Below are 12,656 nucleotides of genomic sequence, written 5' to 3'. Positions count from 1 at the left end.
TTTCCCTCCAAACTGTTGCTTCCGGTGCTTTTTGTCATGGTTGACTTCAACCATCTGAATCCAAGGCAGACTAAATTGTAAAATTTGACCGGTGAATTTTACTACCTGAGTGTGCTGTTGTGCTGTTGTGAGCCATTAACAACTCTTTTTCAAAATGTTTGTTTTGATGCATCTTTTTAATGCTCAGAGTAAAAACAAAAATAATAATTATCACCTTTACTTTGAAGGAGTCTAAGTTTGGAAAATCTGTGTGGAATGCATAGTCCTGTGATATGCTGAATTTTCTCCAACAGGAGACAAGATGCTTCCTCTTTTCTTCCTGTTGCAGTTTCCTTGTTTTATGTGCAGAGATTTTGCACTGGAAGTGAGCAAGTCAATCTAATTAGAAAGAAGTTCCCTCCAGTATCTTGCAGAGTCCTTTACTGCTTCAGTCACTGATTGGACTCATGGTATGTTTTACAGAATCACAAAGTGGTCGAGATAGGCAGGGACCTCTGGGTCCAGCCACTGGTCAAGCAGAGACATCCAGAACAGGGTGCCCATGCTTGTGTTCAGGCAACTTTTGAAGATCTCTTAAGAGGCAGCTTGTGCCAGTGCTCTGTCACCTGCACAGCACAGAAGTGCTTCCTGGTACTCAGAGGGAACCTTCTGTGTTCCAGTTTGTGCACACAGCTTCTTGTCCCAGTCCAAGGCACCACTGTGAAGAGCCTGGCTCCATCTTATTTGCACTTTCCCTTCAGGTAGATGAGACATTGGTGAGATCCCTTCTCTCAGCCTCTAACAGGAGAGATGCTCAATTCCTTCCTTCCTTCGTCTTGATGTGACTGTCTTTTGGATTATTTCCAGCATGCCCATGTCTCTCTTGTACTCAGTGGCCCAGAACTGGAAACAGCACTCTAGATACATCCTTCCCAGTGCTGAGAGGAGGAGAAGGATCATCTCTTGATCTGCCGGCAGTACTTTGCCTAATGCAGCCAAGAATACAGTTTGCTGCTTTAGCATCATGGCACATTACTGACTCTTGTTGACCTTGGTGTCTACCAGGACCTCCAGGCACTTTTCCACAGCTCTGTTTTCCAGTCCAATTTGAGGTTATTCCTCCCCAGATGCAAGAGTGTGCTTCTCCTTGGTGAACTGCACGAGGTTCCTGTCAGCCCGTCTCTCTAGCCTATTGAGTTCCCTCTGGATGGCTGCATGGCCATCTAGTGAGTAAGCCACTGCCCCTACTTTCATTTTGTCCATGAATTTGACAAGGATGTGTTTTGCCCCATCATCTAGATTGTTAATGAAGAAGTTAAACAGGTCTGTACTCACTATAGATCCCTGGGGTGTTCTTCTCATTACTGACCTCCAGCAAACTAGACTTTGCACCACTGATTGCTACTCTCTGGGTCCTTCTTGTGACTAGAAGTGATTTCTCTGTCACCTTCTTAAGGATTGAGGTGAGTCTGACAGGTCTCTTCCTTGTGTCCTCCTTGTTGCACTGGTTGTCTGAGCTCAATATTAAATGGAAGGCAAGTGTGAGTAGGGAAAATTCAGTCTTAGTCTTTCTGTAGAAGTCTGTAGTTTGGATTAAACTCAGTGTGACTTGACTTGGTTTTTGAATTTCCGTTGCTGATTCAGGATATTCTTTCACTCAGTCATGGACTCCAATAATGTGTTTCTATCTGATGCTCTAAGGAGAGTAGAGTGGCAATGATGTAGAAAAGCGAGTTTTTCTTTCTATTGTAAGGAGGAAATTTTCATATTGTTGCAAGTAAAACTCTTTCCATTAGATCTAATGTTAAGTTTACATTTTTTTTTTCCTTACACTGTGTTTCTTAAAGAGATGAGAAAAATTTGACCTAGTTTGTGTGAACTGATTTTCATTTATACTAGTATTAGCAAAAATTGCTTCTGCAGGAGAAGCTTTGTTGTTTGTTACTTACTCACTGGAGTAGTAATGTATCAAATGGATAGTTTTGAAAATATCCCTAAGCAGCTAAAAAACAATTTCTCATGCCAGTAGTTTATTTGTACATCCTAGTCTTTAATCTATGAAATTACAGGTGATAGAAAACTGTGCTAGGGGACATATATTGCCATATCTGTTGCTTCCTGGCGGAAGAACCTACTGGGGATGTCAAGATTGGAGAAAGTCTGGGCTGTAGTGATCATGCATTAGTAGAATTCTGAGTCTTGAGATATATAAAATGGGTTTGAAGTAGAATCAGGATCCCAGTGCTCAGAAAGGCAAACTTTTGGCTCTTTAGGGTACTGGTGCATGTAATCCATTGGGAAACTTGGAAACTGGCATCCCCAAATCCTTCTCCTCATGGCTGCTCTCAAGCCATTCTCTGCTCAAAGTGTATCTGTGCTTGTGACTGCCCTGACCTAAGTGTAGGACCTTGCACTTTGCCTTGTTGAACTTCATGAGGATGTTGCTAAGCTACCACATATCTAATTTGAAAGTTACGGCAGTTAAGTGAGTTTCCCAGGGTCTGAAAAAGGGGCACATAACACCTATTTTTGGCAAGGGGAAAAAGGAAGATCCAGACAACAACAACAGAGTAGTCACTCTCATCTCTACTGAGCAAGGTTGGGAAGCAGATTCTCCTGGAAACTATGCTATGGCATGTGGAGAACAAAGACGTGACTGGGGATATCCAGCATGGCTTCACTAAAGGCAAATCGTATCTGACAGATTTGGTGACCTTCTGCAGTGGGGTTACAGCTCTGGTGGATAAGAGAAGAGCAGCTGAGCTACCTGATCTTGTGCAAGTAGTATTTGATGCTGTTCTGAAGGACATTCTTGTCTCTAAACTGGAGACATGTTGATTTGATAAATGGACCACTCAGTACATAAAGAATTGGCTGGATGGTCGCATTGAAAGAGTTGCAGTTAGTGGCTCAATGTCCAAGTAGAGACCAGTAACGAATGGTGTTCCTCCGAGGCTGGTATTGGAACTAATGCTGTTTAACTTGTTGGTGACATGGACAGTGAGGTTGAATAGCCATCAGTATGTTTGCACCAAGCTGTGTGGTATTGTCAACGCACTGGAGGGAAAGGATGCAATCCAGAGGATGGAAGCCCTGGGAGGCTTGAGAGGTGGACCCATGTGAATCTCATGAAGCTGAACAGGACAAAGGGCATAGTCCTGCACCTGGATTGGGGCAATCCCAGACATCAATTCAGATTGGGTAATGAATGAATAAATTGTAGCTGTGATGATAAGGTTTCGGAAGTGTTGGATGATTTAAACATAAATAAAAATTGGACATGAATTGGCAGTGTGCTTGCTGCCCAGAAAGCCAATGGTACCCTGGACTGCATTAAAAGAAGCATGACCAGAAGGATGAGGAAGGTGATTTTTTTTTTTTTTTTTTTTTTTCCTCCTCTGCTCTTATGAGACCCCACCTGGAGTAGTATGTTTAGCTCTGGTCCTCCAGCATTAGAAGAATGTGGAACTCTTGGAGTGCTTCTGGATTAGACTATGAAGATGATCAGTGTGCTGTAGTGCCTCTCTTATGAAGCACAGGCTGAGGGAGCTAGGGTTTATCAGCCTTGAGAAGAGAGAGGTCTGGAATGACCTTAGCATGGTCTTCCAATACCTAATAGGACTACCAGAAAAATCGAATTTTTTTTAGGGAGTGTAGTGATGGGATGTGGATAATAGTTTCAAATTAAAAGAGGAGAGGTTTAGATTAGATGATTATAGAAAGCTCATTACCTGAGGGTAGTGAGGAATTGGTACAGACTGCCCAGAGAAGCTTTGAATACTTTATCCCTGGAGGTGTTCAGGGCCAGTTTGGAGGGGGCCCTGGGAAAACATTGTAGAAGTTCCCCTGCCCATGGCAAGGGAGTTCATACTGGGTGACCTTTAAGATCCCTTCCAACTTGAACTACTGTATGATTCTGTGAAATAACTCCTCCAAGTTTGTTATGTCATGTTGCGTATCAGAGGAAAATACATTTAGTATAAAATTATTTTCCCCAATGTGCAAGGATTGAAAAAAAAACTCCTCAGAATATATCAAGTCCTGAATTAGTTTGAATGCTATATTCTAGCCTATGCTTTTTTTTTTTTCCCCTCTCAACTTGTGTAGTACAAGGATTAGCCTAAGCATTAACTGGAGATGGTAATTTTTTTCCTTAAGGCAGGTCCCTAATGCTGATCTTTTCCATACGTAACAGGAACTGTTGTGAAGCTATGAAGTTCTGTGGGGCCAAAACTTAATCTTATGAATTAAAGGTCACGTGGTACAGTCTTTTCCCCAATCTCAAACCAAAATTTACTACAGTTCATCTTAAAAGAAACACATTCACGGACTGTTTATGAATTGAAAGGTCAACCGAATCTTGTGTTTTTTTTTTTTTTTTAAATAAGCGTTAAACAGTTGTGATTATTGTCATATTTTCCATTTGTAGAGTATATCTGTAGTAACAATTCAGAGCATGGTGAATTGGAAATGACTTTCAACCTGAGTGCAGGTGTATCTTATGCTGTCACACCTTAATTTTCTCCACTCTTGCCTGTCAAATGAATACTTGGTGCAGATATTATTAACTATGTTCACTTTTTCTAATTTGTAAGTTGTCTGTCTTATGGTTTTTTTCCACTTTAAAACATGAAAATGAAATTCTTTTTGTCTCTGCTTGCTTCTGACTGCCCCCTAATCTCTCCTATTGGTATTTATCTCTTTTGGGAAGAATCAGAGACTCTGATCCATGAAATACTCATGAAATACTGAACTCCAGTTTCTGTGTATCTGTTCTGTCTTACTGTTGGGCAGAAAAGGTTTACAAAAGTGAACTAAATATGTATCTTCACATTTGTCTTGTGATATATATAAATATAGAGGGGTGTGTGTGTCTATCTAAAAAGATGGGAAAAAAAAGAGATATTTTAAGATCCCTAACTTTAATATCCAAAATGGAAATCACTCTTTCTGCTAAGATCATAAATTTTCTTGTATCAGTCTTGACTCTTGGATAGGAATTAAGTTTTGCTTGCTGAAATTACAGCCGGTGATGAGGCTGAGCTGAGTGCAATAACATACACTATTTTGGAGGGCTTCCTTCCTTTTCTGTCATGAAGTTATTCATTTAGAGAAGAAAGTAGGATCCAGTGTCAAATTTCTCTATTTTTAGGTTGTGTAAAAAACTAATTTGTTGAGCTGCTTGTTGGCAAGTACCTACACTTGCACAGAATCTGCAAGTTGATTCATTCTCCTGTCAATCACTTACTTTCCAGGAATGTGAATTGCTATATAACAAAATTATATATTAAGGTTTGAAGGATAGTAGTCAAGGATGTGTAAACTCTCACTGATTTTTGGAATGAGTGAAGAATGAATGTGTCAAAATAACTTCTTGTAATATGAAATAACTAATTTGGGTGTGTGTTTTCTGTAATTATATCCATCCTCCATTATCTCCAGAAAGTATTTAGTTGCTTTCACAAACCACTCATGGGTAAGATTCTTTGTTCTTTTCATACCCAAATGTATTAATATTACTGCTAAATTAATATTATTGCTTTCCAAGTAGTTGTGTTCATGAATTCATAAATTCATATTTTTGTCTTTATTTTCCCTTTAGTTTGAACTAGACATTCACTGGAAGCATGCTTAAGGAAATCTTTCCTTTTGTCATGGTGGATGAAGAAGGGGAGAATCATGTAGTGGAAAACGAATTTTTCTTCTGTTCCCTGTGAAAGCAAAATGCTAGCTTGTATACATCTCCTGATGCAGTAGGACTGACTAACAAGCATTTTTTAATAGCCTTTCTGAGCCTATAAGGCTTGTTTAATGGAGTATTTCTCAGGAGTTTTGCTACTTGAAATGATCATTGTGATTGCTTACTGCTATCAGTGTGTCTATTGCTATGAGCAGTATGATGATGTTTTTTGGCTTTGTGTGAATTATGTAGTGAAATGATGCTGGTTGTATAATCTTTGTCCAGTAAGTCTATTCAAAAGTAGTGGATGGATTTGGGTTATGAATTTACCAAAATATATTCTTTGAAAATCTGAAGTGCTGGATAACAACGCTTTCCCTACCTTTCTCTTTCCTGCAATACTTGTACAGAACTTCATGAGGCTAGTCAGATTCTGATCTTTCATGCAATAGAAGTATTGAAAAAAGGAACAGAAGTAACCAGATGATCAGAAATGAACAACAAAAGCATTTTCCGCTTCTTTTCTTAATTAATAACTTTTTTTTTTTTAATGGTGCATGACTTTCTGAAGTGTGGTAGGAAAATCCAAGTTGAGTATTCTCATGTTTGGCTTTGCAGCCACAAAAGCACTTGTTGTCTATCAGATGTTGTCTAAAAGAGTTGACTTTGTGCACTCAGTGGCAAAATCTGTCTAGCTGTGAAGAGTTCTGGTTTATAACTCTTCTGAAATGAGTATATCTCAAATGTAACGCATGTGCTTTTTTACTAAATGACCCACTCATCAGGGCTTTGAGTTGGAATCAGTTCTTATAGTTAATTAGGCAGCTTGTGTTTTACTTAAAGTAAAGTATATAGTAATGAAAAAGCTAGAAGTAGCTGCTGTAGATACTTAATTTCTAAATTGGTACTTCTTCCCCTAACTTTTTTATCCACAACAAGATTTTTTTTCTGAAGATTTTAAAAATGCTCATTTCTCCTTCTTCTAAACGTTTAGTTTTGGAGACAAGCTCAGCACTGTGTGCTTGTAGTACTTATGCCACAGTAGTCGCTTTTTTTCTTAAAGAAAAAACTTGAATCTTAGAAACAAGGAAGTGGTTAATGGTCACAGGAAACACTGCATTTGACAGTCAGGTTAAACTGATGTCTGTCTTTTGAGCTAGTGTAACAAAGCTCTCTTTGTCAGTAGGGAGAGAGAAAAGAAGATGGAGGAGAGTTTCATAATACCTAGACAATAATCGTTCATGTAAATATCAGTGCAGTTGGTCATTGTGTATATGGCCCTACAGTTATTGTGTCCTTGCTGCTTCGGATATAGCATGTCACAGATTAAAGCACTGTTCAGTAATTGATGGAGGCAGTCACTGTCCTGGACACGTCATCTGGAGGAGCCAGCATGTTGGACAGTCCACTTGAAGGATGACACTTAAATCTGTGGCTGAACTGAAATTTCAACCTTACGTGGAAGAGGGTGAGACAAAGGAGAGGGAAGTTATTCTGCTCTTGTTAGTTACAAACCAAGAAAGTTGTTTCAAATCACATCATAAAACAACAGTTTCTAAGTGGGATGTGTGTGGAGGGAGTTACTGGCCAGATACGAACTTCATTTAATATGATACTTACATTAGTATTTTTGGTCATGTAAAATTTTGGCTGTACATAGAAAGGCAGTAGGAAGATTTCAAAGGAAAGTTCCACTACCAAAAAGGAAGACAACCTCTTCTCTCCCTTCTACCCCCAAGCAAACCAGGGAAGTAGCTGTATGACCTTAGAGCCATGCATCCTTCAGGGTTTCTTGATTTGCTGGCTTTAAGACCTTGAGAAATCATACCAGCAGTATCTTGGCAAAACTGAAACACAATTCATCTGTTAAATGGTTACATTAGAATGGAGGTTTTAGAGATTGCTAAATCACAGTAGGTATTCTGAAAGGGACAGAAGTTGTCTTATGTGCAATAATAGTAGTCATTAACCTTAGAAATTTTTGGAATTATTAAACTCAGTTTTGTGACTGAGTGCTTTATAAAAATAATATAGTATGTTAGAATCTGATATCCCCCCCAGGATCTTTTTTCTTTAGAGAATGATTTCACTTACCTACCTGAATTTGTTAGATTTTTTTTTTTTTGTATGGAATATGTTTGCTGTTTTGAAAGCAGATGACAAAACCACTCTCCTCTAATTTATGGTCCTCTTTCTGTATTTTGTCACCTGATTTGAACTGGCCCCAAGAAATGTCATCAAGATGAGGCAATGGGTGTGTTCTATATACATCTTGGACTTGCTTCATTATTCCCGCTTACTAGCCAGGGCTACATAGTAAAACTATGTCCTCAACATACCGAGTATAGGGTAATATTCCACAGATGCTCTTCAGGCAGAAAAACTTCTCAGAAGAGGTCCAACTACTTGTAAGCAACCATCTTGCCAATAGCTGTGGCTGCAGACTTTCAATAAAATCTCATGTTAAGCTAAATGAAAGGCGTCTGGTAGGTTAATTAAAATAATTGCTGCGTTTTGAAGGACTCATCTGTTACTAGGAGCTGTATTTCCCCATGAGGTCTGTGGGAGTTTTTGTGACAGTGTGGATGGTATAGATTCTCTCTCAGAGAATGTGCTTCAGCTGTGCCAGAAAAGCAAAGCAAAAAGCACCCTTTAAAGAGGAAGGTCATCTTGTGTAGGTCCTGCACAAACTGTTGTTTTCAGTTGCATTTTGTTAACTCTGTAATTTCTTAAAAATCCATTCTCACAAGTAACAATTGTTTTGAACTCAAGCTTGCTATCAATGCGTATGTTTTGGTTTTGTCTGGTGTAAAATGGAGATGTGATAATCAGTTATAGCTTTTTCTGTATTTTGGCACAGTATTTATATTACTTTGAGATTTGACAGGGGGTATTCATGAGTAACTGTAGAATGGCTCTTGAATTGATAAGTTACACATTACCCTTTCAGTGTCTTCTGTATTTAGTTCTGATGTTAAAGCCAAAGTAATGAGTGGATTTGAAATGATTATTTTCTTATAAGGCCATTTATACCTGTCATCTTGAAAACATTGTCCAATTATTTTTCACAGTTTCGTGTGGTGGATGGTTTGATGAACTCCTTGCTGCATCCTGGTGATTCTTTGATCCAAGTTCAGAAGCTGATTCAGACTCCTGTGCTGTGAATTGGCAGTGGTGGAGTGATTCGGGTAGGTGACTGTCTAGAGATATTGAAGGAGATAAAAGGAATGAAGTGTTTTGAGTACATGTATTGTTTTAGTTGTTCTATGATGTGCTGCTAGTACCTTCTCTTGCCTTTGCATGTAAGATGACTAACCTTTGCTTTAATTGCTTATTTTATTTTATTTTATTTTTTTGTAGCTGGTAGGGAAGGTGTGTGAAAACTGATAACTGGTGGCTTTCTGTCAAGAAGTGTTAGGGGTATCTCTGCAGTGTAACTGTTTTGTTCATGCTTAAATCACAAAACATGTTTTGTGTACTAGGCATTAATGTGTTTGATTTTCTGCATTACTTTTTTTATAGAATGTTATGTATGTGAAGTAGTTAGACATTTTATGGCAGTGTGTTCAGATGGCTCTGAAATAAAACTCAGCAAAAAGCACTTCTGCCCTCAGTAAGCTAACTTAAGTGCTCCCATCTTAGCCGTGAATTAATTTTTTGTTTGTTTGTTTGTTTTTCTTTTTTTCCTTTGCAGTTGCAAGCATGTACTCCTTTGGTTTTCTGTACCCATGTGAATGAAGTTGTAAGTGATATTTTTCTGGGAAGTTGAAACTTTTTTTTTTTTTTTAATTTAAACACCTCTAATTCTGTAGTTCATCAACAGATGCAGTTATCTACTTGTAAAGAATTAGAGACAACGTAAAGTGATAAGGAGTTGGTTTTTTTAGTAAGTTTTATTTAGTAAGTAAAATATGATTGATGTGTTTCAGAATTTTGATCTTAATACATTGCAAAAGGAATTACTGTCTTAGTCCTTACTAGTACTGTGGAGCAAAACACATTTTTTCATCCTGCTCTCTTAATCTTTTTCTCTGTCTCAAGTATACAGGTACAATAACTTAAAGATATTTTTAACTATCCACAGAAAATGCTTAACTTCTGGAGGAGAAATATTTTCATAGGAAAAATATTGTCTTAAATGCAAATGGCGGCTCTGAAAGTGATGCCTCCTATTTTATTATGTTGGCCCATGATGTCAGAGGAGGATGTTGGTGGTATGACAGTAGAGGCTGAACCTTCCCACCAGTATTCCATTCCATTCCAGTATGTTGTTGCTGTGTGACAGATGGCAGTACAGGGGATGGTCTGACAAAATGGTATCTGATATGCGAGTATGTGTGGAGAAAAGGTGTGTCATTGACTTCTTCCACATGGAAAATATGGCACCCACTGACATTCATCAACATTTGTTGAATGTTTATGGAGACCAGCCAGTGGATGTGAGCACAGTGCGGTGGTGGGTGGTTCATTTCTACAGTAATCATGGATCACCTCCACTGGAGCAGATTTTTACAAGTGAGGCATGCAGGCTCTTGTTCATTGCTGGTGAAAATACATAACTAGCTATGGTGACTGTGTTGAAGGAGTATTTTGTAGCTGAGAAGATTTTCATTGTATTGTGTTCTTTTATATCCATTGTAGTTTCCATGGTAATAAGTAGGAGGCAGTACTTCCAGAGAGATGTATATGGAAAAGATGGTTCCATAAGGGAACCATTATGAAATGATAATTTAGTTGGATTGATAGTTGGAAATTTTTTTTTTTTAGATGTGTTTTTGGGACTTATTTTAATAAGACTTATTATGACTTATTTCAATAAAGATTATTAAAAGAAAGCAAGAATACTTATTTTGAACAGATTCCATCTTCTTTAGAGGAAAAGCTTAATTATTTCTTTAAAGTACCTGATATTCTATGTGAGCATTTCAGAACTATTGTTTCTATACATCTTTGGTTATGCAGAATTGTTCAGTGCCATATTTCTCTGCTACACACCTGAGATTTATTTTGCAGTTCTCTGGCTAGTGAGAGATACTGTGAAATAATCATTGGAGAGATATGGTTTTAAAATGTAGATAGGCTGAGACTTCTTCAGTAAGCTTTTAATCTGCTGTTTACTATTAAAGCATCAGTAACAAAGCAAGGACTTCAGGCAACATTGCTCAACTTCTGTTTAGAGACAGATATTTCCTTTGTCATGGTATTCATATTTTTCACATTAGCTTGTCCTAACATGCATGCACAAATAGAATGATTGCAGATGTTTCAGTGTTAAGAACAATTTTATGTTGAATTGTAATCTCATTTTCATAATCCTAATTTCATTGCAAATCTTTTTTTGCCATTGAAGCGCTTGTTAAGTCTTACATAATTCAAATTGAATGGTTAATCTGTAGTTTATTTTTTGTTGCCTTGCTTTTGTTTGCTCTTGTCTATCACTGTCTTTGCACTTAACCGTTGGTTCTTTGGCATACTTGACTAATGAGACATCACCATTTCCAGGGTGAAGGAAATCTCTGTTAAAAGGGTTGTAAGCTTTGTAATAGACTTGTAGCTGCAAGCAGGTTTAGAAAAGTTGAACTGTAAAACTTACAATGGTGAAGTGTGTACTTCACAAGAAATGTAGCGTCTATTTGGAAGAGGCTTCTTGCTGCCAACTGAGTGTATTCAGCTGCTTCTCAAAGTTTTATTTCTGGAAAAGGTGCTTTAATTGTTGTGCAGCTTAATCCAGTTAGTACACCACTGAAAGCTTAGGTCTATCATGAAGGTAATGATTAACCTTGTGTAATTATAGATAGTGAACTTTAAATGAGTTCTTACTTGTATAGAACTGAAATCAATGAAATGAAGTTTAAGAACAAATAGTAAGTGCTGAAGTTCATCATGTTTTGTTGTTGGTTTGTTTTTGTTTTGTTTTTGTTTTTTTTTTTGCAATGTATTCTGCACTTGACAAGTCACTGAAATCTTCCTTGCATAGAGTACTGCAGCTTTCTTTACAGTAGTGTTGTATTTTCTATTTGGTCTTCTGACTATGCTCCAGTTAAATATGCAGTTCTTGAAACCGTGTATTGAGTCAGCTAAGGAAAATCGCAATTCATTGTCTTGATATAAGGACTTACTGAATAAAAGAAACAACACTGGCTAAAGAGAGGCCTTGGTATCCCATCCCTTAAGTATTCTTGTTTTTCCACATGTCCAGTAGTTCTTGGACATGTTCCAGCCTTCTTATATAAGCCATGGGTACTCTGAATCTTGTTGACTTGCTGATTCATTTCTTCTTGTAGCAATAAGCTTTGGCTCAGATTTCTCCCTTCTTGGTTTTATTGACATGTTTCAGCATGAAGCACATATTCCAACATATCTCAGGTGGCTCAGCTGTGAAGGCTAATTCAGTCAGCACCAGGCATGTTTTGTCTTGGCAGTGTGTGTTGGAAGCCTGTCTTTCTGTCAGCCTGCTGTTCCTTGTAATGCAGAAGAGGAATAGGCAAACCATCCTGATAGGTGACATGATTTTTTTGCTCATGGACATTCAGAACTACAATATTTTATGCTGTCTTGCTGAACACTACTTTAGTTTGAGGATTTATAAAGGATAGCAGTTAGCTGGTCATAAATGTGCATGCTGCTAGCAGTCAGTCTAAAACCTGATTAGGTTATCAGAGGATTGGCTTATGTAATAAATTCTTTGGTTGTCACTTGGGCAGAATTAGTTGAAGGAAAACCACATTCATCCTTAATCTGACAAATTTGGTTTTAGTTCTGTGAAAAAAACTATTGGGAAACACCTCCCTTACATTGCATAAGCACTTCTTGGATCTATTTGTCTGCAACTAGCAAATATAAAAACTTATTATACTGGTCTAAGTACATATAGTGGTTTAAGAGGAAAAGTATGCAGAGAATGCTTCTGTCTAACTTGTTAAAATAGCCCAGCTTCCTTTTCCTCTTTCACCTCCTTTTCCAGCTACACTGCCTGGTATGGATAGATATAAGTGCT

General features: G+C 37.9%; 1 protein-coding gene across 9 annotated transcripts in view; it reads left to right on the top strand.

Annotated features, from left to right (window-relative positions):
* Positions 1 to 12,656, top strand: part of ERBIN (erbb2 interacting protein) — a 110,758-nt gene that overhangs the window by 13,832 nt on the left and 84,270 nt on the right. For 7 of the 9 annotated variants that reach the window (XM_042875112.1, XM_042875115.1, XM_042875118.1 and 4 more), the window contains 2 exons: positions 8,731 to 8,847; positions 9,354 to 9,401. The gene's annotated coding sequence lies outside the window, so the exon portion shown is untranslated. The remainder of the gene's footprint in view (positions 1 to 8,730; positions 8,848 to 9,353; positions 9,402 to 12,656) is intronic. The other 2 variants (XM_042875114.1, XM_042875113.1) reach the window with 1 other exon arrangement.

Source organism: Lagopus leucura, unplaced genomic scaffold (genome assembly GCF_019238085.1).
Source record: "Lagopus leucura isolate 7727_CA_CO unplaced genomic scaffold, USGS_WTPT01 Super-Scaffold_100014, whole genome shotgun sequence".
Taxonomy (NCBI): Eukaryota; Metazoa; Chordata; class Aves; order Galliformes; family Phasianidae; genus Lagopus; species Lagopus leucura.
This window is presented reverse-complemented; position numbering and strand designations above follow the sequence as displayed.